This window comes from Chenopodium album, chromosome 16 (assembly GCF_948465745.1).
Source record: "Chenopodium album chromosome 16, dcCheAlbu1.1, whole genome shotgun sequence".
In the NCBI taxonomy this organism is placed as follows: Eukaryota; Viridiplantae; Streptophyta; class Magnoliopsida; order Caryophyllales; family Amaranthaceae; genus Chenopodium; species Chenopodium album.
Window position 1 is genome coordinate 19,278,055 of NC_137849.1, and position 21,193 is coordinate 19,299,247.

Here is a 21,193-nt window from a genome sequence, read left to right on the forward strand (position 1 = left end):
GAGAAGGATGTTGAGGTGCAAAAGGAAAACGAGACCACCCCCTTGCCCCTAAATCTCCAACCTAGAGAGGAGAGGTTACCTTTTCCCCAAAGATTTGTGAGAGCTAAGCTTGATGCTCAATTTGGGAAGTTTTTGGATGTGATCAAGAATTTGCATGTTTCCCTTCCTTTTGTAGATGCTATGAAACAAATGCCCCATTACTCTAAGTTTTTGAAAGATCTATTGAGTGGGAGAAGGAAGTGTGAAACGGTGAGCTTGACCGCCAATTGTAGTGCAATCCTTTCCAACAAACTTCCCGCCAAGTTGAAGGATCCGGGTAGTTTTTCCATCCCTTGTTCTATTAATGGCATTGAGTTTGACAAAGCTTTGTGTGATTTAGGAGCAAGTGTGAGCCTCATGCCCTACTCCGTCTACCAAAAGCTTAGTGTAGGAACCCTTTCCCCCACTAACATTACTCTCCAACTAGCGGATCGGTCCATTAAATTTCTCATGGGTAAGGTTGAGGACATCCCCCTTAGGGTAGGAAAGTTCACATTCCCCGTGGATTTTTATGTGCTAGAGATGGATGAGGATGAGAGGATTCCTATTATCTTGGGTAGGCCGTTTTTAGCCACCTCTAGGGCCATCATTGATGTAAAGGAAGGTAAAATATCTTTGAAAATTGACAATGATTCAATTGAGTTTGATTTGAATAATGTCATGCAACAACCTTCCTCAAGTGGTGAATGCTTTAGAGTAGATGTTCTACATACCATGCTTAGTGAATTTTCTCGTTCCCATTTGCATGCTTCTAACGATCCCCTAGAAAGTGTATTGTTGAATGATTCTAAGCTAGGTGCTCACAAGGACGACATTCAATTCTATGAGGATTTGCTAGAGGAAAGCAAGAGCGAGTGCATGGATGAGAGCATCGAGGAGGAGGCTTTTCACACCCATGACTTCTTTCAAGTTGAGGAAAGAGAAGAGAGCACCAATGGTAAGGGAGCACCAAAGGTAGACTTGAAACCTCTACCTTTGGGCTTGAGGTATGAATTTCTTGGCTCTAATGAGTCTTTCCCCGTAATTGTTAATTCCAACCTAACGGAGGAGCAAACCTCCCTCTTGATCAATGTTTTGAAAAAACACAAGAAAGCTTTAGGCTATACCATTGATGACATCAAAGGTATAAGTCCTTCTTTATGCATGCACAAAATTGATCTAGAGGGAGATGCCAAACCCGTTAGGCAAAGGCAAAGGAAGCTTAACCCTTCCATGCAAGAGGTTGTGCGGAAGGAAGTGGCTAAGCTCCTTGATGCGGGAATTATATACCCAATTGCTCATAGTGATTGGGTATCTCCCGTGCAATTTGTGCCTAAGAAAGGGGGAATGACGGTAGTGAAAAATGATCATGATCAACTAGTCCCCACTAGGCTTGTAACCGGTTGGCGCATGTGCATTGACTATCGCCAACTCAACACAAGTACATGCAAAGATCATTTTCCATTACCGTTCATTGATCAAATGTTGGAGAGGCTTACAAAGCATTCCTTCTATTGTTTTCTTGATGGTTATTCGGGATTTTTCCAAATCCCGATTGACCCCAAGGATCAAGAGAAGACGACTTTCACTTGTCCCTACGGTACTTATGCGTATCGTAGGATGCCTTTTGGGCTTTGTAATGCTCCCGCAACATTCCAACGTTGTATGATGTCTATTTTCAGTGATATGATTGAGGATGAGATAGAGGTCTTTATGGATGACTTCTCCGTTGGAGGAGCCACCTATGAAGATTGTCTATCTAATTTATCTCGTTGCTTAGAAAGATGTGAGAGGGCTAACCTCGTGTTAAATTGGGAAAAGTGCCATTTTATGGTAGAAAGTGGGATTGTTCTTGGGCACAAAATTTCCCATGCCGGCATTGAGGTTGATAGAGCCAAGGTAGAGGTCATTGAGAAACTTCCTCCCCCCACCAACGTGAGGGAAGTGAGGTCTTTTCTTGGCCATGCCGGGTTCTATCGGCGTTTTATAAAAGACTTTTCTTTGATTGCAAAGCCTCTCACATCCCTATTGCAACAAGATAAAGAGTTTATATTTGATGATGCTTGTCAAGAATCTTTTTGTAGGTTGAAAGAGGCCCTTTGCACCGCCCCTATTGTCCAAGGTCCGGATTGGTCTCTTCCATTTGAGCTCATGTGCGATGCAAGCGACGAGGCTATTGGTTCGGTTCTTGGGCAACGGAAGGATGGGAAGCTTCATGTCATACATTATTTGTCCAAAACTCTCAATGATGCTCAACGAAATTACACAACCACCGAGAAGGAATTCTTAGTTGTTATTCACTCATTTGAGAAGTTTAGAACCTACCTCATTGGTTCTAGGACAATTGTGTACACCGACCATTCGGCTCTCAAATATTTGATGGGGAAGAAGGAAGCTAAACCAAGGTTGTTGAGATGGGTTTTAGTTCTCCAAGACTTTGATTATGAAATGAGAGACAAAAAGGGAGCCGAGAATGTGGTGGCGGATCACCTTTCAAGGTTGGGCGGTGCAAGGTTCAAGGATGATGGTTTGCCAATAGAGGACGCTCTAAGGGATGATGTACTATATGTTCTTGAGGTGAAGTCGGCTCCATGGTATGCGGATATTGTGAATTACTTGGCTTGTGGTGCCATACCTCCGGATTTCACTTCACAACAACGTCGAAAGCTCAAGCACGAGGCAAAGAGATATATTTGGGATGAACCGATTTTGTTGAAGAGAGGGGTTGATGGGTTGTTGAGGAGATGCGTCCCCGACAATGAGTTTCAAAGTGTTCTCCATATGTGCCACTTTTCTCCTTGTGGTGGGCATATGAGTGCTCAGAAAACCGCCTCAAAAGTTCTCCAATCAATGCTCTTTTGGCCTTCCTTATTCAAGGACTCTTGGATATTTGTCAAGACCTGCGATAGATGTCAAAGGGTGGGGAATATTTCGAGAAGGGATGAAATGCCACACAAAACCCATCCTTGAGCTTGAAGTTTTCGATGTGTGGGCGATAGATTTCATGGGCCCTTTTATCTCCTCAAATGGGAACAAATATATTTTGGTTGCCGTTGACTACGTGTCCAAATGGGCGAAGGCCGTAGCTTCTCCAACAAATGACTCAAAAGTGGTGGTTAACCTCTTCAAGAAAGTGATCTTCCCAAGATTCGGTGTTCCGAGGGCGATTATTAGTGATGGGGGGTCACATTTCAAACACCACACCTTCGTGCGACTACTTGAGAAATATGGGGTATCTCACAAGCGGGGGCTTGCTTATCACCCCCAAACAAGTGGTCAAGCGGAGGTCACAAATAGAGAGCTCAAAGTGATCTTGGAGAAGACAGTTGCCAGAACGAGGAAGGATTGGTCCTCTAAGCTCATTGATTCTCTATGGGCTTATAGGACCGCTTTCAAGACGCCAATTGGGACCACCCCTTACAAGCTTGTTTATGGGAAGAATTGTCATTTGCCCGTGGAGATGGAGCATCATGCTCATTGGGAGATCAAGCAAATCAACTTGGATCTCCATAGTGCGGGGGAGCAAAGGCTTTTAGAGTTGCATGAGCTAGAGGAATTGAGGTTTAGTGCCTATGAGAATGCAAGTATGTATAAGGCAAGATCAAAAGCGTGGCATGACGCTCAAATCATCAAGAAAGATTTTGTCAAAGGGCAAAAGGTGCTCCTCTTTAATTCAAGGTTGAAGCTCTTCCTGGGCAAGCTCTGATCAAGATGGAGTGGGCCATACATTGTTACGGAGGTGTTTCCGTATGGTGCTTATGAAATTTTCCAAGATGGCCACTCCCCTTTCAAAGTCAACGGCCACCGCCTCAAGCCTTATTTTGAAGGATTCCCAAGTGATGAACCAATTTCGGTTACTCTAATTGATGTGCATCATCAATTCCGCCCTCCTTAATCATCTCAAAGAACGTCGAGCTAACGACGCTAACCAAAAGCGCTTCCGGGAGGCAACCCGAGTTTCTAACCCTCTTCTACTTTCTTCTCTTCATGTTACTTTCATTTTTCAATTTACAACTTTGGATTATTGGGATTTGTGAGTTTTGATTATATTTGAGTCTTTGATAAACGGTGCATCTGGCATGATTGTATGGAGTTTAGATGTGTGATTAAGGACTATTTTTGCAGGCCGTTTGGTGTTATATTTGGAGCTAAGTTGAGGTTTGGAGACTTGGAAGTGAGTGAGGAGCAATGCACGAGAGGATTTGATGAAGACCCTGTGCGCGGGCGCGCAGGCCTGGGAGAACCCGCGCACAGGGAAGCTCAGAAAACAGAACCTAGCAGAATCATTCGCGCGACATGTGCGCGACATCTGCGCGGGCGCGCAGAAGAAGGCTGTGTGGGCGCGCACCCCTGGGAGAACCCGCGCACAGGGAAGCTCAGAGAACAGAACCTGGCAGAGTCATTCGCGCGACATGTGCGCGACATCTGCGCGGGCGCGCCGAAGAAGGCTATGCGGGCGCGCACCCCTGGGAGAACCCGCGCAGATCGAAGATAAAAATGCAGATTTTGGCAGAAGGTTTTGCGCGACATGTGTGCGCCATCGGCGCGGGCGCGGAGTTCACTTGCGCGGGCGCGCAGATCTGGGTTTATCGGGGCTTAATACTCATTTTACCCCGATTTTATCCTCGTTTCCTCATCAAACTTCACGATTCTCACTCTCTCTCCTCAAGAACTCAAGCCCTAATTTCCCAAATCCCCTCTAATCTCACTTATTTCCTCGAAATCTCAACAAATCCCTTACATTCCCTCAATTTCCTCACAAATTCATCACTTTCCCCTCTCAAAATCACCCATTTTTCATCAAATTCGTGGTTGCTCTTCGGTGGTCAAGGTGGTGGTGCGTGAGGGCTCTTGAAGGTCTTCAAGCTCTTCAATTGTGGTATAATCCTAATCCTTGAGTACTTTGTGGTTTTGATTCATTAGATAAGATCATGTTTTAGGATTGTTAAGCAAAAATTGAGCTTGTATGGATTTTGTGTGATTTTGGGGTAGTTTTGCTTACAATTGTGGAATTTGTCATGAATTTCTTGGTGATTTGTGAGTATTGTTGATGAAATTGTTGTTTTTATGCAATTTGCCTAGCAATTACTTGACTTGGATATTGAGAATTGTGTGAGTGATCACTAGCTTGATATTGAGCATTGAAAATTGTTAATGCATGTGGAATTGAAAATGTATGTTGTTGAGAGTTTTTGATGCTTGATATTGAAATTTGCTTAGTGATTGCCTCTTTAGTGATTGAGTATTGCAAATTTTGGCATTGAATATTGTTGGTGATAGTTGTTTTCCTCTTGTGTTATTTGTATCCTGGAAAGTTGTTGCTCCTAACCCCTTTTCAGATAACAAAATCAAAGGCTTCAATTGTTGTTGTTGTTGTGGGAAAGATTTGGTATTCTTGATTGTGGATCTCTCCTTGGTGTTCTCGGTATTTTTGGGTTGTTAAGTAAAGTTGGTGAAGATGAGTGGTAGGAGAAGGAGTAGAAAGGAGCCTAGAATGTCAGTTGATGAACCCCAACCCTCCTCTCAAAATCAAAACCAAACACAATCCTCTCTTCCCACTTTAAAATTTGTGAACTGACACCATGCACCCTTCCATCAAACACTCCTCAAACGCAAGCTTAACCCCACCCGACACTACTATCAACGCTCAATGCGTGACTTGGGGATAGATGAGGACCGTCGGTCCCTTCTTGACAACCTTGGGATGAGTGAGTTCATCAACCACCAATACCCAACCTTCAAGGAACCCACCTACGAGTTCCTCGCTTCCTTTGAGAAGGAACCCGTTAGAAACAACGAGTTCCAAATCTCCTTCCAACTTTTCAATGCCCGCCATGTCGTCTCTCTTCGGCGTCTAAATGAACTCCTAGACTTTAACCCCGACGCCGACCTTTTTGCCCCATCCACCGAGCTCTTCCCCGAGTACGATGCTTTCCGTTGGTGGCGGACAATTACCGATTCGGATGAGTTTAGTACTCGGTACTCGGTGGCAAGCCAAATTATCCATCTAGTGCTCCGCATCCTTCACCGCATCTTGGGGTTTGCGGTGTTTAGCAAGCAAGATTTGAGTAAGCTCTCTCACGAAGAGCTTTTCACTCTTTGGATCGCCACAAAGGAGGAGTTGAGTGGGCGGCTCAACATGGGGTATTGGTTTGTGCTATGTTGCGAGGCAATCAAGAATGGGAACAAGACGGGAGAGATTGCCTTGGGAGGGATGATTTCAAGGATCGCCTCGAAGCTAGGGGGTGAGGTTCTTTTCCCTTTTTGCACAAGGGTGGGAAGAGACAGAGACATATTCGTGGACATCTCCTACATGCGGAAGTCGGTCTTCATCCAACCGACCGACGATGTGAACAACTTCCATGATTGGTGCGTTGAGAGGGAGCACCATTGCATACTTCCATTCCCAAGCCACACTTCCTTGGAAAGGAACGCAAGGAATGTGTGGAAAGTTCCTAAGGACAATGGTGTCCTTCCTAACGCTCTTGGAGGTGAGCGAAATATGATCGTCCGCGAGCGGCATCAGCAGCAACAACAGCAACAACAAGAAGAAGAACAACAAGAAGAACAACAACAACAATTCCAACAGCAACAGCAATTTCAGCAACAGCACTTTCATCAACAGCAACAACAACAAGGGTTTCAACTACAAGGTTTTCAGTATGGGGAGGGATCCCAAGGTTTGCGCGTCCCCTCCTCTAGCGAGGGAGGTATGGCCTTTTCCTCCTCTTCTTTCAACCTTGCGCGAGCGTTCCAAAACCTGTCAATGCAGGTAAACCGGTTGACGGAAGCCGCAGATGGGTACTCGGTTTACAATGCCAACATTTATGATTGGCATGTAAACCAAGGACACTTTGACCCACCGGTGAACTATCCGTATTTTCCTCCCCAACAGGGGCCGGTTCCTTCTCACGAGGAACCGCATTCTGACGGCACTCCCCGTCAGCCGGTTTGGCCCTATTGGTCCGGGCCTTCATCTCAAGGGACCCCCCGAGTGAACTACCCCACCTCTGAGGGGTATGATTACAAGGCACCGGGGGGTGTGATTACCGTGGGGACCCCAACTACCCCATGTGCACATCCGAGCCCCTTGAGATGCCCCCTCCCTATGACCCTCTTCCGGACTACCAACAAGAGTTGTACCGGAACCGCGGTTTTCCACCGGGTTACACCGGTGGTTGGGACCCTCATGGCCCTCCTATTGACGTCGACTACGAGTGGCGTCCTTATGGAGAGGGCTCTAGTTCTCACATGGAGGACTAGGGCCCTCGGGCCGAGTTTAGCCCTTCCTCCCACCCCATTCTCCACTTTGTTCAAACCGAGGACGGTTTTCCGTTCAAGTGTGGGGGGGTGCTCATTTATTGTTTCATTTAAGGGCTTTGTTCTCATGGGGCGCAATTTTGGGCCAATAGGTGTCTTTTTGGAAGGTCCCTTCCCTTCTTTTCAAAAAAAAAAAATGATGATGATGATGTTTTCAATGAAACCTTGTGTTGTTTTGGCTCCCGTTTTTCTCGAAACCCAAACTCCCCTTTAATCCAAACTTTTTTTATTTTGTTTTTCTCTTTATTTCTTTGTATATAATTCTCTTGCTACTAACCAAATATTTGCCGAGTTGTTTTGGACTTTGACATTTTGTAGGGCTTATGGGCGCATTCCCCAAATTTCTCCGAGCAATGGAGTTTCAACGATTGTGGATTTGCGTTTGCTAAGCGTAATTAGGTGACAAATTCTCCTTTTCAACTTTTTAAATATTTGATTGGTTGCATAGCTTAGGTTAGTTTAGGAAGGAGTTGAATGGTTCGAGGTTGATTGATTTGGTTCTAAGGAACCTGGGATCGTTGATGTTGTATTCAACGATCATTGTATGTTGATTGGGATTTATATGATTTACATGCCTCATTTATGAACCTTCTTGATTTCTCCCTTTTTCTATGTGCGTTGCTTTTCTTCTTTCCTTTATGTGACATTCATAATCATGACAAGAGAAAAATTTTTGAAAATTGAGAATTTGCTCGTTCATTTGGAAATGTGGACCTATATGCTTTTGCTATGAAATATTTTTGAATGCTTACCTTCCTAGTTGAAGAGGGTCTTCACGGTTTGAGAGTGCTTAGGGTTGAACTAGACACATTTTAAGCTAAGGTAGCTCGGTTTAGAACTCTTAAGGACGTTTGAACCCCTAGTTCACGGGAAAGTGGTAAGATGGTGTTGCTCTCCGTAGTGAATAGGATTCCCTTGGTTGGTAATTGCTTACTTTCATATCCCATGTAAGCGTTTATTGTTCAAGCCTCCATCACTTTTGTTGAGCGGCATTTTGGATCCTTAACTATGCGTGTCTTAATCCTTGTGTCGGTATCTAGCTCCCAAGACCGTGATCATATAACTCTAGAGGAGGAAGAGGGCATCTCTTCTCATTTTTCTTTGTTTTCCTTGTGTTTTGTTTCAAATTTGTTTTTTTTTTATTTTACGTGTACCTTCTTGCTAGCCATGTTGAGCCTTATTCCCCCTTTCTTGGTTAAACCACGTTACAAACCTAGCGGCCTATGTTCTACCAACCCTTGTAGTTAGTGAAGCATCGGCTTGTGAGGTTCGGGTTTGAGAGTCTTGATTTTAAGCAAGGAAGTTGTGCAATTTGGTTCGAATGAGGTCTTGAAAGTCTATTCATGAAAAAGTGTGCAAAAGGTTTGGCAAGGAAGTTGTAATCTATGAAAACCAAACACCATAAAAAAAAAAAAAAAATGAGGAAAGAAAGAAAAGAAATTGAGAAGGAAAAATTGAGTTGAATGAAAATCTTACAAAAAGAGAGTAGTATTGTCATGTAATTTGTATTGAAGGTTGTGATTTGAAACTTAGGTTAGATTCCTATGTTGTTATTGAGAGATGGCCACTCTTATGCTTCACTTAGGAGTTCCCACCAAAGTTTTCAAATTAATTCCCTACCTTAACCTTTAGCCATGACATTACAACCCTAACTAAGACCCTTGGACTTTAGAGGGGCGTGGTCAAGGAAACGGTGGAGGGAGATGGATTTCAACCTTATGGAGAGAGTACGCATGGTTGAGATGTCGGGATAGCCTCATTGTTCCACATAGAATTATTTTTTCCGGTTCCCTCGAGGAATCATGAGGAGCCAACTAGGGGATGAATTGAAGCTAGCGGAGAGAACGTGGACCGTCTTGGATGGGGCTAGGGCGGAGGATGAAATCATTAGTTCTCTATGCTTAGCTTAGGTTTGTCTCTTTCAACCTTGAGCATCTTAAAGAGTGTTTTCCCTCTTGAATTGAGAAAGGTAAGTATTCTTTGATCAATGTCATTATATCTGAGTCCGAACTGAGCATTTCTCACCGTGGTACTAGATTGATTCTCTTGAACCTTGTCATGTTGTGTTTGTTGTCTTTTGCCTTGGGTTCTTTTGCTTGAGGACAAGCAAGAAGCAAGTGTGGGGGAATTTGATGAGTGGCATTTATGCCACAATTTAGTGTTCTCTTTACGGGTTTTTCCCACCCATTTGTAGCTTGTTTGCCCCCTTTTCTCTCCTTTTTGTTCCTCTTTTCTTTGTTTGCCTTTCTCCTTGTTTTCTTTGTTTTTGTTTTGTAGGAATCAAGGCGTTGGAAGAAGAGCAATTCACCCCAAACTCCCCTGTGTGCGGGCGCGCAGCACTGTGAGAACCCGCGCAGGATTGCTCCAAGAACAGAACACAAACAGAAGATTTGTGCGCCTTGTGCGCGCTTTGTGCGCGGGCGCGCGACCTTGATGTGTGCGACGCGCAGCCCTGGGAGAACCCGCACGGAACAGCATTAGAAACAGAAATCAAAACAGAGTGTTGCGTGCGCCTTGTGTGCGCCTTGTGTGCGGGCGCACACTCCTCAAGCGCGGGCGCGCAGTGTTGCTGAGCGAAGGCGCACATCCATGGGTTTCATTCTCCGTACCCACAGATCTGCGGGCGCGCAAGATCTGCGAGGGCGCACACACAACTTCTGCGCGGGCGCGCAGTGTATGTGCGCGGGCGCGCACCGCTGAGCTGCAGTCTTTTTATTTCGTATTTTTGTATCTTTTAAGGGACCTATATATATAGGTCGTAGGGAGTTTAGTGCATTATCTATCATTACTTAGAAACATTTTAGCCCTAATCTAGTGGGAGAAACTTCATTAGTAGAGAGAGAAAGTGTGGATTTCCATTGATGAACTTGGATATTGAAGAAGGAGCTTGATTGAATCTTTGTAAATCTTCATCTTCAATTAATGAGCAATCTCTTACTCTCTTTCTTTACTTTTGTATTTAGTTTTGTTTGCCTATTTTGATTTTCCTTCTTTGCTTATTGATCATGTTGATGCTTATTGATTTGATGATTGATATTGTCTTCAATATGGTTTGTGAGTAGTCACCTAGCCAAGGGTGTGGGGATGGTGTAGTTGTTGATTGATTCATGCTTATGATGTTGGGGTTTTGTTAATGGTGATTAAAATCTTTGTATGTTCGATATTCTTTAATCTTCTTGCAAGTGCACATTGTTAGTTGATTAAAGGTGAATCTTTGCTAACAAGAAACGGAAGTTGACTTAGTTAAGGTTCATTGTTATCGATAGTTCTTTGATTGCACCTTCTAATATATGGTTCTAGTGTGGAAACATGGAGGCTATGTTAGGAGAAATTGATTAACCCCGGAAGGCGGTTAGATTGAGCTTTAATTCGATATTCTTGCATGCTTAGTTTTCCATTGCTTTGCTTCCGTGTTATTGCATGATCAATTGGCAACTACATATACCTACTTCCCTTGGTGCTTAGTTATATTGATTTTTAATTATTCTTAATCCCTAATTTAATCTCTTAGTTATTCACACTTCTTGTTCCGAGGTAGCTTAAGTATTAAGTAGTGAATGTGGTGTTTATGCATGTCTCCTTGTGGTTCGACCCCTATGCTTGCCTTATACTTGTATTAGGTTTGTTTAGGTGTATAAATTATATTTGATCTAGGGATAGACATATTGACGACGCGTTTATTCCCTTGTCAGTGTGCTGCTCATGTCGCCATTTCTCTCAGCAGATCTCACAATTTGAAAGGGAATGTATTTGTTCAACAAGCAGGCGGAAATCCATCTAAAGAGGAATTGCAATTCAAAAAGGAGTAACTTCAATTCAAACCATTGTAATAACTAATAAATAAATCCTAACTACTTTCAACGTAACGGCAATTAGTTGGGCGTCAATGTATTGTGATAACGTCGTTTCTAACAACCTGTACACTAGTCAGCAATTGAGTCCAGTTCACTTGCCATGTGTTCAAGTTGATGTTCAACATATTTACACCTTTGCCACGTGATGAACATACCGTGTTTATCATGAATATGAATGGGGGCAGCCTCTTAATTTAATTCATTCTTATAAATTTGGTCAAAAAAAAAAAAAAAATCATTCTCATAAAATTCACTTGCAAATGAGGAGTTAGATTATAGTTCTTCTCCTCTTCTCCAATTATTAAACACCCATTTTAAAATTTAATCCACTTTCTAAGTTCACCCAATTTTAAAATTAGCTCAAAAAATTAAAAAAAAAAATTAAAATTTTAATCTGGGTTTTGTGGGTGGTTCTCGGAAAATTTCTGGGTTGCTAAATCTAAGAGTTTTGATGGTATTGGGTATGATTTGGGTTGGAAATTTAATGAGTTTTTAATAGTGTCAAGAATGCATTTTTTAATGTTTTAATGCTTGACATTGGTGGTAATGGAAAACTTTGTGACGGTCTGGGTTTGCTCGAGTATATTGAATTAAGCTCTATGTTCCTTGGGTTCAATTCATTTGCATTCTATATTGTTCCATACTCTGGAGTACTTGTATTTTTTCCTACCTTTTCAGATTACGTATTTAAGTATATTTCTCATAATTCTAGATTATGTACTACTTCCTCCGTTTTCTTTTACTTGCAACACACCTTTTAAGCACGCAGTTTTAGGAGATGATTAGTGAGGGTAAACGAGCGATTTTATCAATATAATTTTTATACAAAAATTAGAATAGAGTTAAATATCATTTGTAAAAATTATAATGAAAAATTTGTCCATTTACATTACATAAACCAGAGCTCAAAACACGTGCCACAAGGCTGTGTTGCAAGTAAAAAAAAACGGAGGAAGTATGTATTTTCCTTCTTGTTATTGATTTATATACTACAGAGTACGATATAATATATTCAAGTCTATCCGGTCTAAAATTAAATCCGCCGATTATGAACTGGTTGTACAATATTGGAAATGGCATTGATAATGGTTGTGGTTGGGTTTCTCATTAATTATTAAAAAAAGAAAAAAAAAATACTCTAAGATACCGTATTTCATACACATGTGGTCTTTAACAAAGAGACCATTTTTATTAGGATTAAAATGAGTTAAATAAAAGTATGGATTAAAATGAGGATGACAAACAAAATTGGGATTATTAATGTTAATTTTTTCTATTTTTTATTGAAAAGAAGTGTCTTTGCCTTTTGAAATCATAAATTAAAATGGTACCTAAGAAATCATATATCCTATAAGGAAGGTCTTTTTGTTTTGTCTAACAAACCATACCAAAATTATGGTTTCTTTTGCTAAGAGACCATTGAGATATAAACCATACATTTGTTTGTTTCTTAGGCCTATTTTGAATGGTTTCTTAACCATTTTTTGTATTAGTGCCTACTCATTTGACTTTGTTTATATACTTAGCAAATAATTAGGTATCATCGTGTCAAATACATTGTAGGTACATGAGTATACATACTTTCTTTATAATCTAGTTGTGAAATCAATTTTGAAATATATTTTAATAAGTCACACACTTTTCTTATTGTTCATATTTCTGTTTCCTATTTTTCTTTCTTATGTCAACCTACATGTTCATTTTTCATAAAAATTAATTGTTTAAGTATTTTAGATGAAAAAAAAAATATATCACAAAATTGTCCTACTTTTTCATTACTACTCATTTTACTTGTTTTTCCATCTTAAAGTACGAACAAAAATTATAAATATAGATTATATATTAGTACTAATAAACAATTTACAGCTTTTAAAATATATGAACATGCTTATAGGTAACGAATATTCATAGAATATGTAAATTATTACCATAATAAAGTTAAAAACTTACCTACAACAACCGAATTTCCAGAATATTTTGTGGTAATAGCCTTCGGTACACAAGAATCTCTCCTACATAAATAAAACAATACAATGTAGGAATTAAAATACTTGGCCGAAAAAAAAAATTCAGAGGAAAAAAAACAATAAAGTATTTCTATTGTTTTAAAAAGACGATACTCTAAATATCTAATTATTTTAACCAATAATATTAAGTATTATAATTGTAAACTTATAACCTATCATATTGGTTCCGAATGTAGTAACTATATTACATATTTGTAGAGAAGACTTATGATTAATTACGTAGCATTTTTTTTTTTTTTTGTATAGTTATTACTATATTAGTGAGTATATTACAATTGGCCTTTTTATAATTTACTATCTCTAATCACAAACTATCCAATCAAATTATTTTTTGCTTAACATAAAAAAAGTCATATTCATGCATGAACAAGCATAGTGGTGAGCGACTTCAAAAATTCAGAACTCCATAATTCATATGATATAAATTGGTGGGGTGGTCGTAGTTAGAAATATTAGTCCTACTCAACCACTAAAATTGCTAAATGGAAGGCATAATGATGTTTAAACCATGATTGACTCAATAATTACTCTGGGATTGTTGTTTAAAAGGCTAATTAATTAATATTTATACACTCTCTAATCAAGATTTAGCCAATATATGTAGGCTAAGGTATGAAATATCCTATTACCACATTCTTACCCTTTCACGTGTAGGGACCCAAGAGGTTTTGGGTATCTTTCAAATTAAAGCTAAGTTAATTAGACTTTGCAAATATTTAATTTTCTCTAAATATATCAATATATTTGCTTTAATTTGGTTACTCACCTAAAGCTTAAAAGTCTACAATGATTTTACCCAAACTTCATGTGATTTTAGCATTCTTGTTTTACACAAGGGATATGCACTTGCATACCCTCGGTGTTAGTTGCTATAAAGTAAAATTGGACTAATTTTTACTTGCTTTATTTTTGTGCCGAAGATATAGGGCTACACATAGTTGTAAAATCACCCATTTCTAAATCGTCATCTAATCTATTTGTAGTCGACATAGGACATTTCTAATTTGATTTTGATATGTTCAACCATCTTTAAAAAATAACTAATTTCGTACAGTATCTATGTATATTAAAACCATATTAACCGTAAATTAAAACTTTAAAACATCTAAGAAAGAATAAATATTAAAATCTTATAATAATTACGGATGCTACAACCATACAATACCATTTAATAATACCTTATTATGTGCTGATCAGTATAACCACCGGAATGGAAATAAATACAAATATAGTACTACACATTAATTTGATGTACCAAAATTTTTAGGACGGAGATGGAGTGAAATGTTATCGTCGCATCGAATATTTACTTATATACACAGTCAAAAAATCCAAAACATGAACAGTAATTCGATAACTATGCATATCAATAAAGAATGCATGCCAAAAGACCTATACTCTATAACACTTGTACATATCTTAACAATGTAGAAGTTTATCAATTGAGATTTGACTACTCCTATAGCTGTATATAAATTTTATCATAAAAATATAACACTTGTATATATCTTAACAATGCAGAAGTTTATCAATTGAGATTTGACTACTCCTATAGTATACAAATTTTATCATAAAAACAGATTCAAAAAATCAATCGACACGTGACAAGTGATTGGACAACACAACACACTTAATGAACGGACACGCATGTAAGTTTTGCAAAAGAAGTTATTGTACACATGCAAAAATTAAAAAAAAAAAATAAAAAAAAAATGATAAAGGTGTCCAAGTCTATACATATAATAACATCATCCATGTAGTATAAGGGAGAATACTTCCAAAAATGATGTTCATCATATAGTAGTACTCCATAGGCATGTAGGATATATTGGGTATTTTGAGAAAACAATATACTGTAGCAGTGCCCTTTTTAGCCAAACCAACTATTCTCTTTTTAGAATGTTATAGATGAAATACAACCCCCTTATATATAACTTCTAAAATAATTCAATATAAATAATTAGTGTATGTTTATGATATATGGGCACACAAGTATAAAGAGATATGATTTTCGATACGGTTTACAAATTTTCTTCATTTGTGATAGGGTTTGTAGATTTCTTTTGTATGATGACAAGAGATATTTTAGGTCGTTGAAACTAAAACACTTCTAATCAAACACAAAATTTATAAACCTACAAACACAAGTCTAGTGGTAAGTCAAGGGTCATCCTTGGGAGAAGCTAAACACCACATTCAATACTAACAATCAAGCTATCTCGAAAAAGTGAGTAGAGTTATCTAAAGATACTAAAACAAAGATTAAAATGAACTAGAAGCAATATAACTAAAGCACTAAGGGAATGGGTTTGGTAAGCATTCACTCAAGCATAACAAAGCATGAAATCAATTTTAAATGTGAACTAAGCACCGCATATCAATGGTTTTAATGCACAATTCAACTTCCTATTGGAGTCAATTGCTTTCTCAATTCATCAAATAGCCTACACTATCGTCATAAGCTATGAAAATCAAGGTAATAATAAAGCAAAACCATTTAATGGAAATTCTTAAGCTACGCTATCGCCACAACTTAGTTCATTCCACCTAATTGCAACTAATGGTTAGCCACCCAAGAGAAACAACTAGTAAGACATGAACTACAAAGCCTTTCAATCACAATCAAGTCAATTTCAATACCAAAACATGCTTGAGATTCAACTATACCATCACCATCCCCTTAGTAAGGGAGATTACTCACAAATCATGTTCGAAGAAAAATCAATCATTAAATCAATAAGCATCAACATGATTAATAAGAAAACAAGATCAAACTAAACAAATCAAATACAAAAGTAAGGATAATAGAGTGAGAAAATGCTCATCGATTGAAGTTGAAGGTCTACAAAGAGGTTGATTAAACTTCTTCTTCAAAATCCAAGCTCAACAATGGAGAAATTCACACTTTTCTCTCTCTACAAAGCAAAGCTAAGAATGTTTCTCTCTCTAAATCAGGGCTAAAAATCAGAATAGTTAGGCTAATTACATCCAAAAGAGTATTTATAACCCTCCTTAAAACCCCTAAAAATCTAGATTAAAAGAGTTAAAAGCGGCGTAAAACAAAGCATTCATAGCGGGCACTTCAGAAATGTGGAGCGGTCGCTCCAGTAGAGAAGAGCGGTCTGGAGCGGTCGCTCCAATATGAGGAGCGGTCGCTCCATGTAAACTGCTCGAATATTAAGTATGAAGTGGAGCGGCCGCTCCTGTAGGGGAGAGCGACCGCTCCAAGCTCTCTGCCTTGGAGCACAAATGCTTAGATGTCTTCCTCAAAAGCTCCAAATTGCTCCTCAAGTCTTGGTCTTCAAGTGGCTCGCGTTCGCTTGCAAATTATCGTTTCGGAGCAACCTAAAACACGCACTCAAGCACACTTGTAAGAAGATAGGGGAGGGGAGATCTTGTTCATGCAATTAGAACACTCATGAAACAATTAAAAATGGTCAAAAACATCCATAAAAAGCTAACCACAAGAGAGAAAGAACAACTAGAGAAAAGGGATAAAATAAGGGCAAGAGGCCGAGCAAGAGACTAAATATAGGGGTATAAAAGGCATATAAGTGGTATTTTAGACCATTTATCATATGAAAATTCAATTCATGGGTACATATAATAGTGAAAGATAAGATTTTCTGATGATACATAAGGATTTTTTGTCAAGACACGTGACATTCCAATGTAGCATTATTGCATGTCGGTCATACTTTACATATTTTCAAAGGTTAGTATAGAACATTTCTCATTAAGTAGTTGATATTAATAATTTAATTATTTGCAATAATTAATTTATGAAGTTAACAAAAGTAGAGGATTAATAATAAAAACTTCAACTTCATTGCATTAAGAAAGGACAACAAAATATTACAAAGGAAATTTAAAACAATAAAAGTAACATTATAATACGTCAATTAAGATTAGCATAATACATGGATTTTAACTAACTTAATTGATATTTAAACTAGCCTAACAGATGTGCAAATTCTTGCTTTAATTTTACATAAATTTCTTTTTCGTCTTCAGATAGAATTGATTTTGCAAGAAGGACACTAAATAGCATGAACCTTTTTTCCTCCTGTTTTTTCTTAGCTTTGACGGCATCTCGTTCCTTTTGATATTGTAGCATATGTTTTGCTACATCAATTCGCCTCTCATCAACATCTTTATGTTGTCCTTTGCTCACATTCATCTCTGAAAGGGCTTGAGTAAAAGACTTTAAATTTTGAATTTCAGACTACAATCATTTTGATTTTCACAATTAGCAACAGATTTACCTTTTCTTTTCTATGCTTTCACCCCATCCAGACGACAACCATGAGAACAAGTTTTTGGACCATCATCAGTTGGAGTATCTAGTTCTGATATTTTCGAATTGCCACCATCACTAGAAGGTATGTCTAGGTCAACTGGCCTCCATTTGTCTAAGTCTCTCAACATCTCCCAACAACCAGTGAAATCAAAGCGTGAACTATCACATGTCCCTCTATATATTTCACGAGCTTTAGTCATCTCATCATGATTTTTCATTGATCTCAAAGTTTTAGGGCTCATGGTGGATTGATTTTCTTCTCTAGCTTGTCATAAAGGGATTTTATGTCCCTCCACATTATGGCCAAACTTTGATCTGTAGCCGTCCTTGGATCTTCAACTGCACATTCTACCCAAGCAGAGACAAGTGCGTCATCTTCTTTTACACCCCATTTTTCTTCCCTCACAATGGTGTTGCTCCCGTGCGGAGCATCGACATCATCATTATCAGCAGCACCATCAACACCAACATTATCATTAGATTGTTGTGAAACCCTTGGATCATCAGCTGAGGTTAAGTTACTGCTTCTTTCTCCTTCAGGAGTTATTGGACTATTTTGAATTATTTGGTTCCCACCATAATGTTGTGACGTTCGAAACATAAAACGAGATAGTAAATTTTGGGGAATTTGTTGTAAATTTTGGTTTGAGAATTTGTCTGGAAATTGTTGTGTGAAATTTTAGTTTGAAAATTGATTTGGGAATTGTTGTACAAATTGTTGGTTTGGATGCATTGGTTGATTAGGAATGTTATAAAATAACATCCTTTGAACATTTGAATTAGTAAGGTTACTTGGATCAAGATGAAAATTACTTTGAAAATTTGGAGAATTGGAAGATCGGTAGTTTGGAGTATTTTGAGACGAACCACTTCCATAATTAGGGTTATAAAAGATCCATAATCAAAAAATATTTTTGCAATGAAAAAAAAGAAGGGTAAAATTTTAAGTATGAAAAACTATATCAATATTAAGCTCTATTTATAGATAAAATTATAAGTATGTCATTGGTGCAATTATTTTTTGAAAAAAATTTACATGCCTTGTATATTTTACCGTTACAAATATTATGGTTGTAAAAATAAAAGTGGAAAACTAGCCATTGTACTCTACGTGAATAGCAGATTCAATGAAATCACATGCATTTTTCTTTGTAAGGAATACTTGTCATCTTTTAATTAGATAATAGCAAAATTAAAAAAAAATTAAAAAAATTATGTGCATGTCAGTTACTCACTAGTTTCTTAGCATTGGGGTATTCCCCTTACCATGAGTAACTTGTGAGTCACTTTCCAAAATAGTGAATTAAGTCACAAAGAGGAGAGAGAGTACTGTGAGTTACTAATAACTCACCATTGCTCATGCTCTGATACTAGATTTATGATATGTTTTAATTAATTTAAATTAGGATAATTTGTAAATATTAAGGTAACCTTGTGGCCCTCCGCTTTTATTATGTCAACCTTTTGATTATTTCTCAACACGCTAACCTTGTAATAGTATTAATTTTTATTACGTGAAAAACAAAAAATGACCTGCTAAAACAGGTTAACTGCTTACGTGGACAACTAAGATGAAGGTAAAAAAAAACTAATCTAATTTTTATCTTTTCAAAATTTAATCCTCATAACTAATATACCTTTTCTATCATTCATTGTTCTTCTTCCCTAGTTTACCACTTTCTTACTTCTTCTTCTCCATTCTTCCTCTTCTTTCTTATATCAGTTTCCCTTGAAAATTAAAAACCCCAAATCTGATAGACAGTCCACATACTCCATATTTCTCCAAGATGAATGCAATTAAAAATCCCTAATTCAATTGAGAATATTGGGGTGTGATTCGAAGAGGATGATGGGAAAAGAGATGGATTTGGTTGTGGTGGGGTGTTTGTTTGGTGGCAGTGAGTCACCATGGTGGTTTTCCTGCACCGCTTGTGGAGTTTGCTGGTGTGAGCATGCTTGAAAACAAGTGAGTAGTGGTGAGGGTGGGTCTTGGGTTTGACAAGAAGAGGAAGGAATAATGGAGTATGTATAAAGTTTAATGGAGATGAAAGGAAGAGTGGAGAATAGGAGGGTGATCGTGAATTTTTCAGAAGAGCAGTAGTAAATTGTTAATTGGTTGTATAATTAACTGCCAACTCAATTTATAATGGAGTATGTATAAATTTTAATGGAGATGAAAGGAAGAGTGGAGAATAGGAGGGTGATCGTGAATTTTTCAGAAGAGCAGTAGTAAATTGTTAATTGGTTGTATAATTAACTGCCAACTCAATTTTTTTTTGGGTTAAAAATAACTTAAAATGCCAACTGAATTATTCATTTTAAAATTTTGGAAAACTTTAAGGGTTTATCCGATCACCGGTAAAAAAACGTAATAAAAATTAATACTATTACAAGGTTGATGTGTTAAAAAATAATCAAAAGGTTGACATAACAAAAACCGATGGCTAAAAGGTTGACTTAATATTTACAAATATTCCTTTAAATTATTATATGTAAATAATTTAATTCAAAAACATAAAGAGCATCACTTAAGGAAAATATATGATTAATTCATCTTAAGCAAAGTACTTTTGATCTCTATACTTTGTACATAATAATTTTTTAAATTTATATATTTCAATACAATACACTATGAAGTAACATTTACTTATAAGAAAAAAAATGTACACATTAATAAAACAATTAATGACATGACACTAAAGTAGTTTAAGATAATTTTGAATGCATATAGGCATTGAAGATTTAAACAAAAGATAAGTATGACAGGTATTAAATATTAATAACATTTTGATTATCCTAGCCTAAAGCACTCTATATGCAAGGAATATAGCATACTAGTATAATCATAAAAAATTTTGCGCTTGGCATAATTTGATATCAACATTACTTAATTAGCACCAATAATGTTTAAAATTAGTTTAATTAATTAAACCCGAGCGCAGCCGGGTCAAAACAAATAATGGTGCATCGGTGCGTCGCACAAGATTAAATCAAATTTATCATGTTTTCTGATCAGTTTTATATTTTCTTGATTTTCTAAATTGTAATTGTTATATATCACAAAGTTTTATATGTGGCTAGCCACATGATGTGGCCATTTCACATAACTACATACAAGACAATTAATTAAGTAATAGGGGGTTACGGTGATGAACAAATGGGGTTACCTTAACGCGCATGTAGGTTACTTAAATGAAAAATAGGAGTTACTCTCTTAAATAAGTGAAATTATTCTTTTATTTTTTAAAACAAAAGAATAGGGGATACTCGAATAAACAAATGGAGTTATTTATTTCTAAATTACTTGAAATCACTCTTATAATGAATTAGTTTTGTGTCCCGTGCGATGTCCGGGTTGTTTATTGGATTTTAAGATAAATTTATAATCTATATGTCAAATTTTAAAATATATCATTGATACAAAATTAGTTAGGAATTGATGTGCTTTTCTTACGATTTGCTATCTAGTAGGCATGTAATGACTAATAATTATGTTAATGAAAATGTTTGCTTTAATACATTAAAAAAATTAAAATTAGCAAAAAATAAACCAAATAAAATAAATGTTCAAAGCACGTTGGATTGACCCGAACTCAAAAATTTGGGTAAGGGTTGAACATTTTTTGACTCGTAACCTGAAGTGACCCAATCCGAGATGTTTCGTGACCCAATCT